At 44.0% G+C, this 19,569-nt stretch overlaps 1 protein-coding gene across 1 annotated transcript in view; it reads right to left on the minus strand.

Annotated features, from left to right (window-relative positions):
- The window catches only part of LOC138575453 (hepatocyte nuclear factor 6-like), a 290,933-nt gene that overhangs the window by 13,104 nt on the left and 258,260 nt on the right, over positions 1-19,569 (minus strand). The window lies entirely within an intron of this gene.

The following is a 19,569-nucleotide window of genomic DNA, read 5'->3' on the forward strand; positions in this document are numbered from 1 at the left end:
CCCTTCTGTGTATCGCCTGTATCCCCCCACCCCCTCAGGGCTCTAGTGGGGTGGGGTGTGCTGGCTCACTAAGGTGTGGGGGGATGAAACTTTGGGAACAGTGGTTCACCCAGGTACATTAAAGGGAGATTTAACAGGGAGGCCCAAGAGGGCAACCCAGCCTAAGCCCAAAGTTGTAGGAAACTATGACTCAAAACATACTCTATGGTGAGACATAGAGGGGTCACCCATGGAGGGAGTGAGGAACTGGATGGGGGGAGGGGAGTTCCCTTTCACCTGGGGATAAGGGAAAATAATCACCAATTACAAGCAAAAGGTTCTGGGGTTGACAAGGGTCAGAAAGATTTATCAAAGTGGCCATCACCCACAGATGCCTCTCCGCCAATGCTTCGCCCTATCTTTCTGAAAGAATCACCCTTAATACATACACTAGACCCACCAGGTCACACATGACTAACCAGACCTATCTACCCACAGTCAAAAGATGCAAAGCCGGAAGGGTCCAGCTTTCAACACCTAGCACCCAAAAACTGGAACGCACTCCCCACCGCCTTAAGGAACAAAAAATCATACCATGCCTTCCGTAGACTACTCAAAACCACGCTGTTTAACTAACCCCTCCGCCCCGCCCTACCTATCCTAATGTATCTACACAACTGTATGTATATAAGCACAACTGTATGTAATTATGCAAATATGTTCTGCATTGTATCTATGTATACATACCATGTATGCCTGTAACAAGTAAGACTGCTTTCAGCGCCACGATGCCACCGGGCAGATGTGCGCTATACAAATCCAAATAAATAAATAAATATATAAAGTCATCAAAAGCATATAAACTGTCCTTGTGTCCAAAACATGCTAATCTGACCCTCACGCTAGAAATGTTCAACTACGGTTGCAAGGAAATATCTTAAACTTATACTTGGCAAAAAGTGTTCATAATCAAAACAAATAAATAAGAAAAAGACGTCTGCAGCTGAACTACACCAAAGCATACGGTACATATACCATACACCACGTTTGTGGACACAGGCCGCAGGCACGGCCATCCATCCATGCACCATAGAATGCAGCTTTGGCTATACCATTCCGGTCTAGCAGCGCACATAGCCGCCTACACTGAAACCCCTGACGTACCTCAACACCTCTGCCAAGAGCATAGCAACGAAAACAAAATTCGGTATACCTGAGCACACATCGAATCTTCAGCAGTAGCACTCTATCCTAAACCACCAACAGCACCCACCCACATGCCTGACCTCTGGGCTGCTTACTGGCGCCTAGCCAGCCACCTAAGTCCTAAGCCGGTGAAAATGCACACAAGCATCTCTTAATCTAAACTCTTAGAACCTCCGATACATAGGGCCTCATCACGAGTATGGAGGCAGCCATGCCCTTAATAAGGGCGTGGCTGCTTCCATACCGGGTTCCACGTCCGGGTTCCTCCAATGAGGACTTACTGGGCTATTCCAACCTTGGAGGACCCCGTAAATCCTCATTGGAAAAACCCATCCCCATTCCCGTTTGAGCCCCCATAGGGCTCAATGGGAATGGGGAGGGAGCTAATAACGGGCCCGTTAATAACGGGCCCGTTATTAGCTCCCTGTTCCCCTCGCGGGACCCGCTAAGGAAGCCTGGTTTTACCAGGCGTCCTTACTGGGTCCCGCAAAGGGAACCTCGTAATAGGGTGTCTCGTAATGAAGGGTGCCGGTCCCGTACCGGCACCCTTCATTACTGGAGCGCCTGCCTCGTAATGAGGACCATTGACTGCGGTCACATAGGGCGTTCCAATCACAAAGTGCATTGAGGTCATACAAATGGGGTAAGAGCGCTATATAAATAACGAAAACAATGCAGTACAATAAGTCCCTTCAAAACCAGATATTTCTTCACCGGGCAAAAATGTTTAGTGACTAAACCAAGTGTGGAATTCCAAAAGTCTGCATTTGCATCCAGTACAGATCATATTAGACAGAGTCTGACAATCTTGAAACAGGGGTGACTAAGAGCAGAATCCATGTTCTAATTAAACAATGTGGCCCATTTCATTGGCGTTGCTTGTAGCCCAAAAAAGATGGTTTAGTAAAACCTGACCAGTCCTTGTTATGCAAAAAAACCTCCTATTCTGGGACTCTATTGCCTCTAGAAGCATTTACCCATCTTAAAAAAATATTTGTCTTTTATAATTATCATGGTTTTCTCATATGTCTGCCCATCGTCAAAGCAAAATAAATGCTCCTGGATATTTTTCCACCCATAGCATTGCTGCTAAATGCATAGGGACCTTTTCTTTCTTGTTCCATGTTCTGAATAGTCATTTGTTTGAATGGGATGAGGAGGTGTTTTTAAAATATATGACAGAGGCTTTATTGACATGCCCTGCATGCTGTGAATGCCAATAGAACCTTGTCCATCATTATGTACCTATGTGAACTACTCCTAATTCTACCCCACCTAGCAGTGGAATTGAGCAGTGTGTGTGTGCGCGTGTGTTCTGAGCCCCCATTCTACTAGGGGTAGAATACATTCAGACATACGTTTCTAGGAGTCTTCAAGATCTGACCTCTTACTACAGGCTCATCCTTTTTTACTGCATCAGCTTGAGAAAAGGGTACGATTCATTCAACATGATTAAGAGTTTCTACGAGGAACTAAGGGTCAACTCCTCTACCAAAGGATCCAAAGTGCCGAGGGGATATCAGTGGTTGTTTTTTCTTGCACTATAAAATGTATATAACGTATACAAATATATCAGACAATGAGCAATCAGGATGCCAAGAAAGAGTATTTCATAAAACAAGACATTTACTTGGACAGACCTCTAAAGGGTCGACTTCTATGCAACAACACAGAAATTGTCCATAGGAGACAGATGTGTTCTGTTTTGGGACCATGGTAGGAAATTCACATGAGATGAGAGGAGATTGAGAGGCTGAAGGGAGATGGTGGAAAGTAATAAAATAAGGAGCAGCACTACTTTGGAGAGAATAGGGGCATTCAAGCAGAAAGCAGGGATCTTGAAACTGACAGAGCAAGTCTTTAGGCAATTAGGCAGCCAGGCAGGACACTGCACTGCTAACAAAACAACCAGGAGAAGATCATCTTGTAGCAAAACTGTATTTTAAATCAGAGCGTCAGGCTTTTTGTTGCTGAGGCAGCACGGTCTGCCTGCTTTTCCCCAGATTGTTTAATTACAGCACAGTAAAAACAAAATCAATTGCAGCTGCACACCACTCTATTTGCAGCTGTGACTGCGCACTGGAACTAGGGCAGCAGCTTACATCTCCCATTATCTCATAATAGTTTTTTACTATTGTGTGGGTGGCCACATTATTTGGTGCAGTGCTGCATGTTATGATTTGGTACACTGCAAAAAGATGCTTTGGGATCGCTGCTATTACACTGTGCATGAGGTACAGGCTGGCCTTGTTGGAGTTCGGGAGGTCTCAACGGTGGCACCTCATAATGCTGCCAACCAGTACTAGGCGTGGAGGAGTTCTTTGGCAAGGCAGTTCCAATGCGGTGCCTATGGCACCACAGGAAGGAGAAACTGGTCCGTGCCATGTTAGATTTACAAAGACCACTGGCCCATTGTAAGTAAGGGGGAGCCACCAAAATAACACTTTCTGAGACAGCATGAATCTTTGCACCAATTCCAGCACTGGGGTGCTTTGGCAAAGCTGTGTAAATGTTGTACATTGGGGTACTGTTAGGTTTAGCACACCAAGACTGAGGTGAGCTGGCAGATCTTCATATGGTGCCAGCACGGCAAAAGCATGAGGCCCTGAAAATAAGGCTCAGTGATTTTGGCAACACTGATTCCCATCAAATTAACAGCAGGCACAAAACTTCAGAGATATCACTATGCTGATTGCAAAGTGAGCGGGGCACCAAAACGTCACATTTAGGGATGAAATAGCAACCATGGATATTTTTTCTGAGAAATCAAGTACATTTTTTCAAGAAGGCAGAATCAGCTACTGTGCCCATGTGAAGAAAACTTGCTTTTCACAAATTCTTCTTTCTGGCGAATGTAAGTATTTTATTAAGGGTTTTTGTGATTGCTTTGTAGTGCTGTATAGCTTCACCATGAGGGGCATCACAAAGGAATGGAGTTGTGAGGAAAGAAGTTGACAGGCACTTAGCTGACACTAAGCAAACGTAGACCTCGAGGGAGTTGACCTTGTGTGTGTTTAAGGAGTCTATTTTAGACAGACATGCGCCTGAAATTGTGTGCAAGCCTATCTGGGCGCATGTTGGGGACTAAATCATGGGAGTCTGACCGGCGAAAATCGAGCAAGCAGCTCAATTATATTTTGATATGTGAAAGAAAAGGATGAGGTTGGGCCCTCGATTGCCCTACAGTCTGTGTAGAAGAGGGCCCTGTTCATGGTCTGCTGCTCTTGGGGCCTTTCTCCTTCAACTTTGACTACATCACCCACAAGATGACTAACTTGCGGTCCTTAGTTACTGATTGTAACTATGATGAATGTTCTGCTCGCCGCTTATTTATATATTTATATACTATCTCCTGGAATTGCCTAGAAGCCCAATGACTTCCCTGGGGGCTCATGGGCTTTTTCTTTATTTAGCTATTTCCAGGGTTTATGAAGGCGACCAGGAGATATATTCAATGCAATACTGCAATTATATATATATATATAACAAATCCTGGCTATCACGTGGGTAAGGATGTGGTCAGACAAACAGAATTAGGGCATTGACCGATGGTGAAGGAATCCTCGATTCTACAAAAGTAGGGTCTAAATGAGGACCTAAAGAAACGGTTATTCAGGTGCTGGCAAGTCAGCGGCAGGCTTCATGAAGCTCGCTTTGACTTAAGGCTTGGAACCTGCTGTGAGCTAGAGTCTGCTTCCCTAGAACAAGGCGGAGAAATCCAAAAGGTTAGTGCAGTGCCTAAATGCTTGCTTGGATACTGTGTTATATTTTTGTATTCCCTTTTATCTGCTTCCTATTGAGATGGCTTGCCTTCAACGCAATGGCTTCACTGTTACCGCAATGAATTACCCAATAGTCACATGAATCACTTTCTACCCCTGTGATAGACTCCTGTTCCTATTGCCACTCCCCCTTTAATTAGCCTGCTATCCCGTGATTTACATATTTGTTTGGAAGCCTTATAAATCATCAAGATTCTGCCCTGCGGCCATGTAGCAACCCACTCATCTATATTCAGTAAGTATGTTCACTAGAGAGGAAAAAAGCTCACTAGGCAGAGGCGACTGGATGTATCAATGACTGGTCTCCCACATCTGATCTTGGTGGAAGTGAATGTGCGGGATTCCGCAAGTAATGCAGACGGGCCCTTGCTATTAGTGGAAGGTGGTCCTGGAATTGGCCCGGAGGTTTCCAAAACCCTCATTGGCTAGGTGAGTTTTCAGGGCTCTTTTGAAAGCTGCCAGTCCTAAGAAGTGTATGGATTGCAATTCATCACTAATACTCAATCATTGGCAAGTTGTCCACAACAGCTTTTGTTTAAATGCCTCGAAGTAGGCCGTGATCAAGTATTGGTTGTGGTTAATAGCTCTGCATCCTCATATAGCTATGATCAGGAAACCACACCACAATACATTCCACTAACTGCCCCTTACACTGTGAGTTTGCGAGGTGAAATGGTGTGTAGTCATGATATTGCTGGAATAAATACCATTTTTGAAACACTATTTTCTGCTATTCCCTGGCCACCATCCAGCACTTTCCCAAATATTCCAGGACTGGAGTTAGATTAGAAAATGAATTTAGTCCCAGAAAAGTGCTTTTTGTCATCAGAAAATAAAACACAGAATGGTATTTATTCCAGCGACCTGAAATGTTTGTCTGACAATAACCATTCCTCAATGTGAAACGTATAGTGAATTTTTAAGCAGAAGGGAGAGGCACTGACCTGAAAAAAACACTGTGAATAATGTTTAGTCTAATCTAGTCCATCTCTCTGCTACTGTGGTGCGTCTAGCATAAGTGACAGCATCCGCTTTATCTACGCTGCACCTTCATGTATCTCTCTCTCTCTCTCTCTCTCTCTCTCTCTCTTTCTCTCTCTCTCTCTCTCGCTCTCTTTCCCCCCCCACCCCCCCTTGCCCAGCCCCCGCTCCAAACCGTGGCACTCTCTCTGTGTCCAATTTGTCTGCAATACAACCTGCAATTTTCAACACATTTTGTTTAAGAGCTGGCGATTTGCCGAGATTTCAAGAGCTTGCCAGCAGCCCTCGGCACTGACCCGCTGTCTAGAAGCGGAGGCTATAAGCAGTATACTCTGCACGCAAGGCAATGGGCAAAAGGGCACTTTGCAGTGAATACCTCAAACCGAGCTACACATTCGTATCTGCCCTGCCTAAACTGAGACGGGTTCTTGTTTTGTCTCCCTCCTCTTATTGGATGACGTGAGATGGTTCTAATAGGCTGGGGCCCACATTCCTACCACGGCCCAAACGCGAATTCAATGTGTGCTGCAGAGCAGTCATAAAGGAAGCTGAGTGCCTATTGCAGAGTGGAAATGATGAGGTATTGGCACATCACAATGTCTAATCTGCCTGATTGACAAACCCTGTACTGCATAAGCGAACAAAATTAATGACCGAAATGCTTGGGAATGTGTATGGTGAACACACATATAAACAAAGCTCAGAGGGTGAATGGGGTTGTGATCCAGAGTGTGGCCTAACTGATCCTGTTCCTCTAATTCACTGCTGACTGCAGGAGGGGGAACCCTCAAAGCCCCGAAGGTCACACCAGAGGTTGCAATGCTCGTTCCATGTGAAAACGTATTTTTTTTTAAAACAGCTTTGTCAATAAGGGAGGATAAATCTGGGCGTTTTTTGTATTTTATTGATTTATATATAACTTTTCCCAAAACATTGAACATAAAGAAATGGCACAACTTATGGAGTCAAAAAGAATTACACAATAAATTCATGCAGAAGACAGAGCTAGAAGATGGTTTTTTGGGTGAGAGCGAAAAAGAGAAACGAAGAAAGATCCTAGTAGTTACCAGAAGCTTATTGCAGGGTTTGGCGGGGGAGACTCACAGGTCAATAAAATGAAGAGTAGGTACTACCGGCTACCTAATGGGTTTGGTGCGCAATACCAAATAAACAAACAAACAAACAAACTGTAGGGAGAAAAGAATCACGAGAGCACAAGCCAAATAGGAGATGGATAGAAGAGTTCTAGATGGATCAAAGAGAGGCCAGTTGATAGGCAGGAAGACCAAGAGCAAGCACAGAATCATGACAAGAAAACAGAGGCCATAAACAGGAAAAATGGATGTGTGAAAGAAGATGAAAGGAAATGTCTTACAGCTCTTCTACAGGTGGAGACTACAGGAGTAAGCAACGGTACAGATCTCAGAAGAAGAGGAGAGGGATTTCTCGAATATTATTCCCAAGATTACAGCCCGAGGTAGGAGAAGAACGCAGTGCGAGTGGGAAAGAGATCGCCAATGGAGGTGGAATGGTTGAAGCAAGGAAAAGGAGAACCTCCATTTTAGAGGGATCAAGGTGCAGAAAGTTATCGAACATCGAAGACTGAATGACGGACAGCCAAAAGAGAGTACAATGAAAAGACTCAGTGAAAGAGGAAAATGAAAAAGAAAATTCATAGCTGTCCGTGAAGAAATGACGAGAAAGACCAGAGCAAGAAATGGCAGAAGGTAGTGGGATTGTATAGATGGAAAAGAGAAGGGTGTGAGGAAAGAGTCTTGAGCAACCCCACATTGCAAAGAGAGAGACGAAGGAGGTTTACCATCCAAAGAAACCGAATAGCTGTGGCCTGTAAGATAAGAACAAAATCATTTGAGAATAGTTTTACATAGGTTGGAGTTATTGGTGTCGGGACTCCTTCTCTCCTGCGCACCTACTCTTTACTTGTTTCTGAATCTGCCTGCAGCCTAAATCCTGGTTTGTCTAGGGACCAGCTACAAGGTACCTGATTTGTTTGAAGATTTCATTTGAGAATAGGCCCCTGGAGACCAAAGCAGGTTGATTTGTCAGGTTGCTTTTTTTCTCTATCATTTTCAATGTTCAAAGGGGCTTAAGAATGTACTGAAACCTAACAACCTCTTGCAGAGACTGGGTATTCTGAAATCTAGCATGAACTGGAAGTGTGAGCTTTTGGTATTGCAGAGTACAGGCTTTTGGCTATTGTACGAAAACGAAACAGTAGCTGCTCAAGGAAAGCCTGCGTTCTGAGACAGGTGATCTCAGTCTCTCTAAAGAGAGAATGTGTCCCTCTTACTAAAGTACAAATGACGATGGTCCTACTCAACATAATTGATTCTGGTTTCCACATTGTCAATGAGATCATTAGAATGCACTATATCCGTCCGTCAGAAGCACCCCCTCAGCCAGTAAGCAAGAGCGGAACAATTTGATGAAGATACATGCAACCTTCTTGGAGAAAGAAAAGCCGAGCAAAAAGGAATGGTGCTGCACGCAAAGTCACATATACAAATGTCATAAAAACTGAACTCCGCTACTTCTCTGGACATCGCCTCTCAGAGGCCACCAATTGAATCCCTTTAAGCACACAACCTAACGAGTGCCCCCTTATCAGGGGTTCTTCCAAAACAACATAGATTAAATGGCCACCAGGAGTTTAGATAGCATGTCTCGAAAGATGGCTTAACTTCAATTCCCAGGACGTTGTGTGGTACTTAAACTTAGATATCCAATGTGTACTTGCCTTGCTGATAAATTACGTCACTATTCATTGCGGCCAACCCAGCACATCTTCTATTCTACATTCACATTAATGTGAGGAATAAAAACAAATAAGTATAAATAAAAAGAGAACCCAGTTTTAACATAATTTAAAATGTAGCATGGATTTAGAATATATACAGGTGTTGTTATTTCGGAGAAGTACCACATCCGACAGCCTTTTATTTGTGTACAGAAAGACAGGCAAAGTTCTTCCCCAGCGTTATGTCATACTGTATGGAACACGAATATTGCAACGTAGGTTCAATGCAGCTGAGTGCCAAGTGATTCACACGATGGGCCTCATTACAAATCGCCCGGTATGGAAACAACGGTGGCGGTAAACCCGCCGCCACCGTTGTTTCCAATGCCAGGCGATCACAACTCCTGCAGGCGGGAGGTGATGTTCCCGCCAGGTCTGACCTGGCGGGTTTAACACCGCCCGCCTGCAGGCGGACGAGGAAACACCGGCAGCATCACGAGTTGCTGCCATGGGACTCAATGGGAATGGGGATTAACACCATTCCGCCTCCGTGATTTCCGGGAAACCGGGGTTGTAATGCCCCGGTCATTCCGGGAATCACAAAGGCGGAATGGTAATACGAGTCCGGCGGTAACCAGGCAGTTCTACCGCCTCGGTTACCACCGGACTCGTAATGAGGCCCGATATCAGTGAGAGTTACAAGATATAACATGAGGTCAAAAGATGATCAAACAGGAAAGGATCTAATGGTAAATCTATCCATTGATCTCAAGGTACCCAGGCAAAATGACAAAGGCATGCGAAGAGCGAGCGAGTTTGTTTGGTTGGATGGGTTAAGGTATAAACAACAGAAAATGGAGGGTAAGCTATCACAATAAACATCAAATGTAAACCCCTCCCCTGGGTGCCATGCACATGTTTAGATTCGAATAACAAAGCAGAGAATGCTTTAATGCATCTTGCCTATTGGGAGCAGATGAAGAATACAGACATGTATACATCGTATATCCTGACAGAGGCAAGGGATATAAGGAAACAGACACTGTGGTATTCCTAATAGAGTAAACGTAATAAATGACACCGCATTCCTTAATGGAGGAGAACCTTTGTGGCTAGAAGCCACGCTAGGAAACTACAGTCGCATGGATCACACAAAGAGTAGTTCATGCATGGAACCGACTCCAAGAGAACTGGGGCAGGCAAAGAGGCTTCAGTATTAATAAATGAGCATGGTTAAAGCTGGCAACCTTATACAAGTAGTTCCACATATATCAAAAAATACTCACAAAGTGGGATGATCGGCTGGGTATGGCGATCACCATCAGCAGTCACAGTTTATAAGTATTTAAGGGTTGACCCCCTGGGGAGCCCAGAGGATGTCCAGAGGGGGCCCAGGCTCCCCAGGCTCTTTAAAATATAAGCAGATTTTCTACTGCTTACATTTTCTATGAAAAGCAGTCTCCTTCAAAAACTTTAAATATTAAAAACAGTAATCTTAATCCCTTTTCAAAGAATCGTCCCCCCCTTACAGCATTCCCCCGTCACTGCCCGGAAGGGGGCGCTGCCCTCCAGTTGAAGGCCACTGCTCTACACTCTAGCACTGCTGTTTACTTTCTGTAGAAATGTAACTATTGTAAAGCAAATTGAGAGAAGCTGCACACAAGCAGCCATTGACGAGTGAGAGTCTGTTAGAACGGAGTTGGGTGCAGGAGTAGTGAGGCTGGTGTATGATGCGATTTATGTCGCACTGGTCACCTCAGGCAGCCAATGTGTTTAAGGGAAAGGAATGCCACCAGAGAGGTCCTTGTCGTTCCTGGGAATTCTGGATGGATAGCAAGCAGCGTTAAAGCCAAGCATACATTCATTAGAAAAGAAACACTGTATAAAAAAGGATATTCGGCAGGATAGGATCGCGCCATAGTTTCGTGTGACTACCTCCCATACTTTAGTGCTTTCGCTCAGGTTTACTGATTCCTTTGAATCAGTATATTTCAGAGTCGCACATTTAAATGGATAAAGGCTGTCTTCATTATCACTACTTGAGTGTATGTCTGATATTTGTCCACTCTTTCTTCAGAAGATGTGGCTGTATCAACCAACCACAAACTGAGAAAGCTTTGCGACCAAAAACACTGCCAAAAGTCTTTGAATGTAAAATGTGAGGGAATGTTTCAAGCTGCCAGGGCTGCACCTTTCAGACGAGGGTATGGACATTTTCTTAATTCATTTACAGGAGTCTCGGAAAAGGAGTGGTTAGGTGAGGGGTTGCTTGCAGGTTGCAGTTTCAGTGGGCATGGGGCTGAATCCCAGTCACCTGGTAGTATTGGCCTGGGCATCGGTGGCATAATCGAACAGCCTCACCATGCTGTGGTTAGAGAAACGACTTGAAATAAGGATGCCCTAATGGAACACACGGTCAGAGACAGGTATTGCCAAACACGTGTGTACAGTGTCAACATTTCAATTTTGTTAAGTTTCGAGATGCGATGGCTGTGCATTTAAAGTGGTTTAGAGGGATCGTTCGCATCCTTCCTCGCCCCTCCTTTTTGCAAATCCCTTTACTAATACATCTCATCTTTTTTCCCACAGAAGTGGCTTAAACGAAGCAAAATGTGGATTTTGTGTTTTGTGCACACCCCTGGTGCGGTTTCTCTTCTTCTGGGGTTCGGCGGTCTGTCCTCCAGGCTTGCACCAGACTGCTCCCAGGAGTTCACAACTCGATCGATGGACAGGGAGGGCAGAGGAGCCAGCAGAGGTGTCGGCTCCTCAAAGATTGGTTCTATCGACCTGCTCTCAGGCTAAACCTCAGCCACTGGAGCATGGGAAGATGGATTTCCCCAGTCCCACTCGGTCCAACCCCTTCCGGATTCTGCGCCGCTTCATTGCTGCCCTGCCTTTCTAGACTTCACGTCTCGGATGCTTGAAGAGAAGAGCTTGAAAAACAAGCTCTATTGAAAACCGAGATCATAATTTGCCTCGAATGCGGCATGCTACCCCATGAATATTTGATGCAATGCCTGCTATGTTCACTGGGGTTTTCTGTTAATTTGGATACAAGGGAGCCAACCTTGCTGGCAGAACCGCAGAGATAAGGGCGTGGGGGCTGGTAATGGTGAATGGCTGAACAATTACAATATATCTGGGGAGGTACAATAATATATACATGCATTTATCTTTAAATCCTTACATGATTTTACCGATCTATGTGGATCTAAAGATCCCTGGTTTTACCAATTGTTGGTATTTAGAGGTTTCCCATTTGTTTCTCCCTGGCCCTACTTTTGTGCAGTGAGTTGGGAGATAATAAGATTTAGTATTACACCGCCTGAAGACCCCAGTAGAAGCACAATGTGCCAGATTCTGAGCATTGTGTGAATTCTGCATGCAAACCGGCTGCACCCCACCAAATACACTCACTGCCATTTTGAGGGTCGAGGAAAGAATGGCAGGGAGGTGTTGTCACCATGCAAAGTGGGCCCAAAAGCAGAGGTTCAATAGTAAAGTGCACAAAGCCCTCAAGGAACCAAATCCGAACATGACAGACACATTTCTACATTATAGGAAGTTCTGCCCAGTCTGCAAATCTCTGCATCGATGTAGCAGGTGCCCATGCCATCCCATGTCCTAGAGTGGCCCCCTCGGACTTACAGCCTGATTTACAAAAAGATTTTCAATGGGACTTTCCCATGTTAAAACATTTTTGTAAATCAGGCCCTTTCTTTCTGAAGTCACTCTGACTTCCAAGGTGAGTGCGTTGCCTCTGAGCTATCCTCCTGAGACCTGACTTCAGAAAGAAATTATTTCGGTCGGAAATAATGTCTTTCTTTCTGGAAAGACATTATTTCTTTTTAAATCGTAACAGAAATTATTTCTTTCTGAAATCAAGGTGAATTCAGAAAAAATGCTTACGATATGGAGGCCTCCGGCTCCTCTGCTCTGTGCACGAAAGCAACTGTTCCTGTCTGTGTCCAGCACAGGAGCAGTAGGCCTGCCTGGAGAGGATTCCATTGGAGCAACAGATTCATCCATAGGAATTGTTTCATTTGTTGTAAGTGTGTGTGAGGGTGTTGCATGTTTATGATGTATGTTTGTATGCATGCATGTGTGCATGCAAAGGTATGTATAAGTAGCATTTAAGGCGTGCGTATAAATGAACAAGTGAATGGTGTCAAGTGAATGTGTGTGTGCTTGTGTTTAATGTTGGGCCAAGGATATGATTTTTGGGCCTGCGGGTTGGTGCAGTGATGGTAGAGTAAAAGAGAGAGAGAGAGGGTGGGTTCAAAAAAACATAATTCTTACTGGGCATCTATGATAAAGCAAGCATGATATGTGTTGTTACGTGGCTAGACTGGCGTTTTGGTGCAGCCAGTCTAGCCATTTCCAACTGTGGCTTGACATTTTTTACTGAGCATCTCTGATAAAGCAAGCATGATAAGTGTTATTATCTGGCTAGACTGACATTTGGGTGCAGCAAGTCTAGCAATTTTCTTACTGTGGCATGGCATGCATATTTTTCTGGGCATATATGATAATGTAATGATATTTGTTACCCCGAATCCCCTTTGGTTGGTTCGGGGTCCTTTGCTACTTTTGGTCATTCTGGTATAATTGTTGGAAATGATTGCAAGGTTGGGGCCTAGGCAAGGTACATTGGAACATGGATTATTTTGTACACGTTTACTGGCATTTTTGGGCAAATCCAACTTGGTGAATGTTACTGCATCGGGAGGATTTTGGGTGCAAGGGTTATAGTGTAAAGGGGCATGCAGACTGGACATTTTCTGTGGCATGGCAGTTTATTACTCACATTATGGGTAAGGCCACTATGAGGTGTGTTCTTACAATGCGGGTGGAGGCATTTGTGTAGAATAATAAGGAAATGTTTCCATACTGTAGCATTGCATGTTTTATTGGCTTTGAGGGCAAAGTCAACATGAAGATTATTCTTGCATGGCATCATAGGAGTTGGGTAAGCATTTTTGCAGCCAGCAATGACACATATTCTTCCTTTGGCAGGAGATTTTTACTGGCTTTAAGGGCAAGACCAACAAGAGAATGTTTGTGGGGATACTGGCATATACTGACAGAGCCAGCTTGAACATGTTTTCCCATGGTATAATTACTGTGCATAATAGTACTGGTTATGCTGGTACATTTGTTTGCCCAGAGCTAAGCATAGCCCCCTTGTTTCTTCATTAAGTTAAGTATTTTAGGTTGGATTAAAACACATTATCATATCTATTACATAGTGCAGTGCGCGGCATGCGTCCGCAGCAGCATGATCATCATGTGTATTGTGCATGCATGATGGTCCAGGTTGGCTTGGATTGTGGGACGGCCCGTGCTTTGCTGCCGAGCTTGGGGGCGGGGTTGCACATTTTGTGTTACACACTGATCTTAAGGCGACACTGTGGGTAAAGCAGAAATGTGGTGCCTCTTGGGCTTCTCACCTCAATGACTGGCTTCAGTACTTGTTAGTTGATGGATATCGCCTGGCCCATGTTTACAAAGAGTGCTATTGTAAACTGTCAAAGGGTTCTTAGAGGGCTGCTGTAAAATGTTAAAAGGTTCTCTCGTGTCGTGGTTTGACAGTACAGGACGTTGGTCCTTCAGACTTCAGTGCGCAAGGAACAAGAAATGAAAGACGCACCATCCAGAAATCAGGGAAGTTTTGAAGAAAGGAGGGCATCCTGTCGTGCCACCTACTGTCTGGCACATGCTGCCCTTGTTCTGAATGACAGTAATACCTGCACACTCCTAATATCTCTTTTGCCTTTGATGACACAGACAAAAGAGCAGCGAAATACAGCTCTGCTCTCCTAATGGTACCTCACGTGTTGCTGTCCTTTTGTAACTTTTTTGTGGCACAAAACCAGTGCAATGAATGCAGAATATACTCACAGAGGCGGCTAGGCAATTGTGGCGATCATAACAGTTATCGCTTTTGCATAAAGCAGGGACGGCATCCAGTCAACAAAAGTAGGGGCATTCATTTTCAGCCTGCCACTTCCGTATTGTTCCAAAATGTGAGGTCTTTAGAGAAAAGTGTTGTTCCTCCACCAAAGGGCACTTTTTCTAAATGTTCCCCACCTTCAGAAACAGGACCTATAATGCCACACACATGGGGCCAGCCTGACTTTGGCAAGTTCAAATCCTGAGGCAGGGCAATCTCAGTCCTTCATCATTCAGAGGTCGATAATGTCAGTACTATTAAATTGGGTGATAATATTTGCTATTATAGCATGTAAAAGTAGAAGGAATACGGTAAAGCACTATAAAAGAACACACATTACTATATTAAAATAAGTTCTAGTTAATATTATTGTCCATGGGTCTATGATGTGCTAGTACTTATAATTCTTCAGATGGACATCCATGCATACAAAAACTTTTAACTTCTATAATGACATATTTTTATGATAAATTGTTTTTAAAAAGTCAAACACATTTTAAAAGTACCTTCATGACAAAACTACAGTTTGACAACTGTGGTATTGTGGAAAGTAATGGGATGATTAGTAAGTTAAAAGCAAAGTATGGGGTGGGAGCACTAGGTTTAAGGTTAAAGGCGTAGACAAGCAAAAGCAGGCCTAAAGAAGAGAGATGGAGTTCGAGGGTTAGCTTCAGGGTTAGGATAAGAGGTTAAAGGAAAATCATGGGAAGTACAAGTAGGGAAGAGGCAGAAAAACACAGTCGTGAGGGACACTGCTCCCACAAGCACCTCCCATCCAATGCAAAAAGAAGCAAAAAATAGTTAATTCATCATAAGCATAGATTTAGAAAAAGGATACTTGGCAAAATAACAAACACAGCCACTAATTGCCGGGTATCTGTCGGGCTCAACAACTGAATTGCCTAGGAATTTTAAGAACACAGCGACTAAATTATCCTCTCTCTTCCTGGTTCAATCAACAGATAGACAGGGCTGCTTGTGGAAGCTTGTGTTATTGCTGCATGCAGTATCCGTACATGTGCCCATGGATTTCAAGGGATCTATGTGCTCACTTCAAATTTTTTACTGTGCAGCTGAAAATCTCGTTTTTCCCCTTTGATTTTTAGCACTTTTAAAGCGGGGGAGACCCCTGCAATACCCACACACACATCCCCCATGCCTTATTAATAGCCTTAACCCCTACTTACAATTGATATTTCAACAAAACGTGCTAAAAATTAACACATTTTCTGCCGCACAGTAATTGCATTGGACATTTTGTTATAATACAGATTTCAAGTGTATGCATGCATCGAGAGTGGAGAGTTGACCTTGGATACAAGTAATCTTAAGTGGCACCAAGCATTATAATTAAGATGTGCATGGTACAATCTCATTTGCTCCCCAATTTGTCAAAGATTTAGCTGCAATCATCTGCCCTTATCTCTCTGTGCTCTTTAACCTCTCTCTCCACTAAATTCTTCCCTGCCTCCTTTAAATCTGCAACTGTCCTACTATTAAAAAAGAAAAACTCTGGTGGTACAAATGTCCTGGCAAATTACTGCCCAGTTTCCCTCTGTAAGGGTGCAGATGGAGGAGACTGACACACAGGTGACATGGTTGTTGACATACACTTTTATTATTAATGAAAATAAAGAGAAAACCTACCTTTCCCTAAGTGTAAGAGGGGTTTCTCTGCCTCAATTAAAATATAAAGGTTTTGGTCAGGATGTCAGTGTAAATCAATAGTCCACCGTCTTGTGTCAAAAAACCTACTTCTGTCCCTTACACTTATAACTAAACTGTGAAGGATGCAGTGAGCTAAAACATACAGTGGAAGAAATTTCATAGTACAGGGTATTTGACCCATGTTCGTTCTCAGAGGAGGGGCTGCCAAACTCCTTGTAACTTTTTAAGACTTGGGGTTTCACCCTAAGTAACCCAGGTTAATCCAGATGTGGACCCCTTGCTCACAGTGCCTTAGAGAGGTTCATCTTCACCTCACTTGTTCAGTGGAGATTTGCCTAGCATATCGGTGCTGGACTGCCCTTGTGGGTGGGACAAGGACTGATATGCAAATGGATATTTCTTCTCTATGAAGGGTGCAATGAGCTAAAACGTGGTTGTAGACCCTCCTGAGTGGACGAAATTCCATAGAACAGGGTCAGCAGTGTCCCCTCAATTCCATGGCGGATGTTCCTCTCACTCGCGGGTCCTCATGGGAGGGTCTGATAAAAAGGCAAGTCTTTCGTCTCTCTTTAATGAGCGATGACAGCAGGAATGCTCATTTAAGTTCTTAGGAGGACACCCCATTGTTCCACACCTCCTCGTCATCTCAGCACCCGTCAAGGAGATCTTCATTAAGTCATTCCTACTCTTCTTCGTCTCAGTAACTGACGGGTATTCAGTCTCACATACATACATGGAAGTGTATGACATGGAAGTGCAGGATGAGAAGGTGGGCCTCACGGACTGAGTGAACTTAAAGGAAGTGGGTGGAGGGTGAGGGGCGTTGTGTCATGTTCTCCTAAAATGGTCGTCCTTGTCCTGAGAGGGGGAGTCTCTCGCCATGAGATCCTCCCGCTGAGTACCACCCCCATGGGGACTATCGGGTAGTGGCCTCACCTCCTTGGACTCATGGGAAGGGGCTTCCCCTCAGGGAGAAGTGACGACATCTAAGGATTTGTCACAACTCCTTCCTCATTATTCAAAGGTCCTTGAGGCAGTGGTCTTCACTCTGACCATTTTGTACCTTGAGGTTAATGGACATAGAGACCCACTTCAATCTGTCTTCTGTAGTAAACACCTGTGAGACTGCACTCATGCATGTCTCCAACTTTCTCTGCTCAGCACTTCAAACTCTATTCTATTCTTATGCGAAACTCTTTAAAAATGGTAGTCATGTTTCTATCAGTTTCCAATTGAATCATTCCCCTCTCCTATCTCCGATAGTGACTTCCGACTGCTACAGTTCTTCACTACCACTGCCTCTGCTGCTCATATTAATCTCAACTTTCTCAAATTCTGTCAATTTCTTAGTCACCACTCTATGGAATGTAATCTCCACCCTTCTACTCAGCAAACGTTACTACTGCTGAAGCCTACTCCTTGGCCTTCCCTCTACTCCTTCCTCCTACTAGACAAAGTACTCAACGTTGGTACCGCACACTCTACAGCCTACTCAGATCATCCCCCACCTTTACCTATTGACAGCATGTGGGTTGGCTCGCCATTCACAGCAATGGTCTTGCTCCTCAGATCTCTTCTGATCGTATCTCTCTTTACTCACATCTCGTTCCTTGTGTTCCTCCTCTGCACTTAACCTCACTCTCCAATAGCGCCTGTAACTCCTCTCAGTTCCGCTGTTTCCCCCTACTCACCCGGCAACACTGGAACCCACTTTCCAGCACAATCAAAGATAGCCCAACTGTGGATCTCTTCGAAGCTCGGCTCAAACTTCACTTACTTGCTAGAGAGGGAGCTCTCCCTACCCACTCCCCCATCCTCTCTGACCCCACTACTCCCTCCAGTGACACTTAATGTAATTTTGTATATTTATATAGTGCTCCTCTTTAGTTTGAAGCACTTGTTAAGTCACCTGTTTCTTAAATATATATTTTATTTCTGTTTGTTTTATCCCTGGTATATGTCCCACTTTTTTGTACACCTTAATTAACTGGCTCACCACTTGTTCTCATCTTTGTGCTATTGTACAGACACCCTTCTGGGGAATGTCTCTGTGATCTGTAAATGTATTACTGTATATTAGTACCCGGTGAGGGTCAAGGCGCTTGTTAAAAGCAAGCTCATTGGCCCTCCTCCGGACCTTACCTGCCCGACAAGGCTCTGATGCTGCGGCATGGCAGAGACTACTACTACGTGTAGTCCCTTTGCCCCTTCCATGGTGGCCATTTTGTTTGTTTACTTTTTTCCCCATTAATTTTAATGGCTGCCATGGAAAGGGAGAAGGGACTACACGTAGTCCCTTCTCCCCGATCCCTGGTGGTCATTTTCTTTTGCTTTTTTTTCTCAAGTTGAGAAATGGTTGCAGTTCCGTTTCTCAATTTGAGAAAAATTGCTCATAGTACTACGGTACAACGTGCAGGGGTACTAATACCCGGTACGACATGCTGGGGTACTAATGGCAATATAACCTTCAGAGGGGGGGCATTACCTGTAGGGTAATGCCCCCAGGGGCTTTGTTAAAGCCCTTGCTTTGCTCAGTGTTCTAACTATACTAGGGTTATATTGCCTAATCATTCCTGATTGAAATTTACATCCCTGTCCTTCAAATGAATAGGAAATACAGATACAATTATGCAAATGTTATAAAAATATATTAATATGACTGGATACATTGAAAACGTATTAATCAATGTTCAATAGGCCTCCTAAATGGGAAGACTTCCAAATTCAATGCAAAGATAGTTGTGTTTTACAGACTATTTTTTCTGAATCAAAGAAAAGCCACGTTTTGATACCTTTGGATTTGGTTTCATTTAAAAACTGGACTAATGCTGTGCCAAGCCCTTTTGTTTCTGAAACTATAGATTGTTATTTCTATTCTCCAATGAAAAACCATGGTGATGATGAAGGTAAGAAGGGGTTAAACGTCTATACAATACAGGGTAAATGATATACTGAATGAGCAATGATTGTAAGGTAGTGATAATATTGTGTACAGTGGGGGATGGAGCAAAAAATATATATTGGCCCAATTCACAGATCTTTCCACTGGAACAAATGAGGAGTTGTGTGTGGGCATCTCAGATTTGCACCTGTTAACTTGTACTGTGTACACAAAGCCTTTAACTGTAGCAGGGTCTAGGGATGCCTGAAGCACCTCTCAGCAGTAGCAGTGCCGCAGGACCCTTCTTAGTTGATGCCATGAAGCATGAGGCATGAGGACCGCCGAACAAAGCTTCCTCCTA

This window comes from Ambystoma mexicanum, chromosome 1p (genome assembly GCF_040938575.1).
Source record: "Ambystoma mexicanum isolate Mex_15411 chromosome 1p, UKY_AmexF1_1, whole genome shotgun sequence".
In the NCBI taxonomy this organism is placed as follows: Eukaryota; Metazoa; Chordata; class Amphibia; order Caudata; family Ambystomatidae; genus Ambystoma; species Ambystoma mexicanum.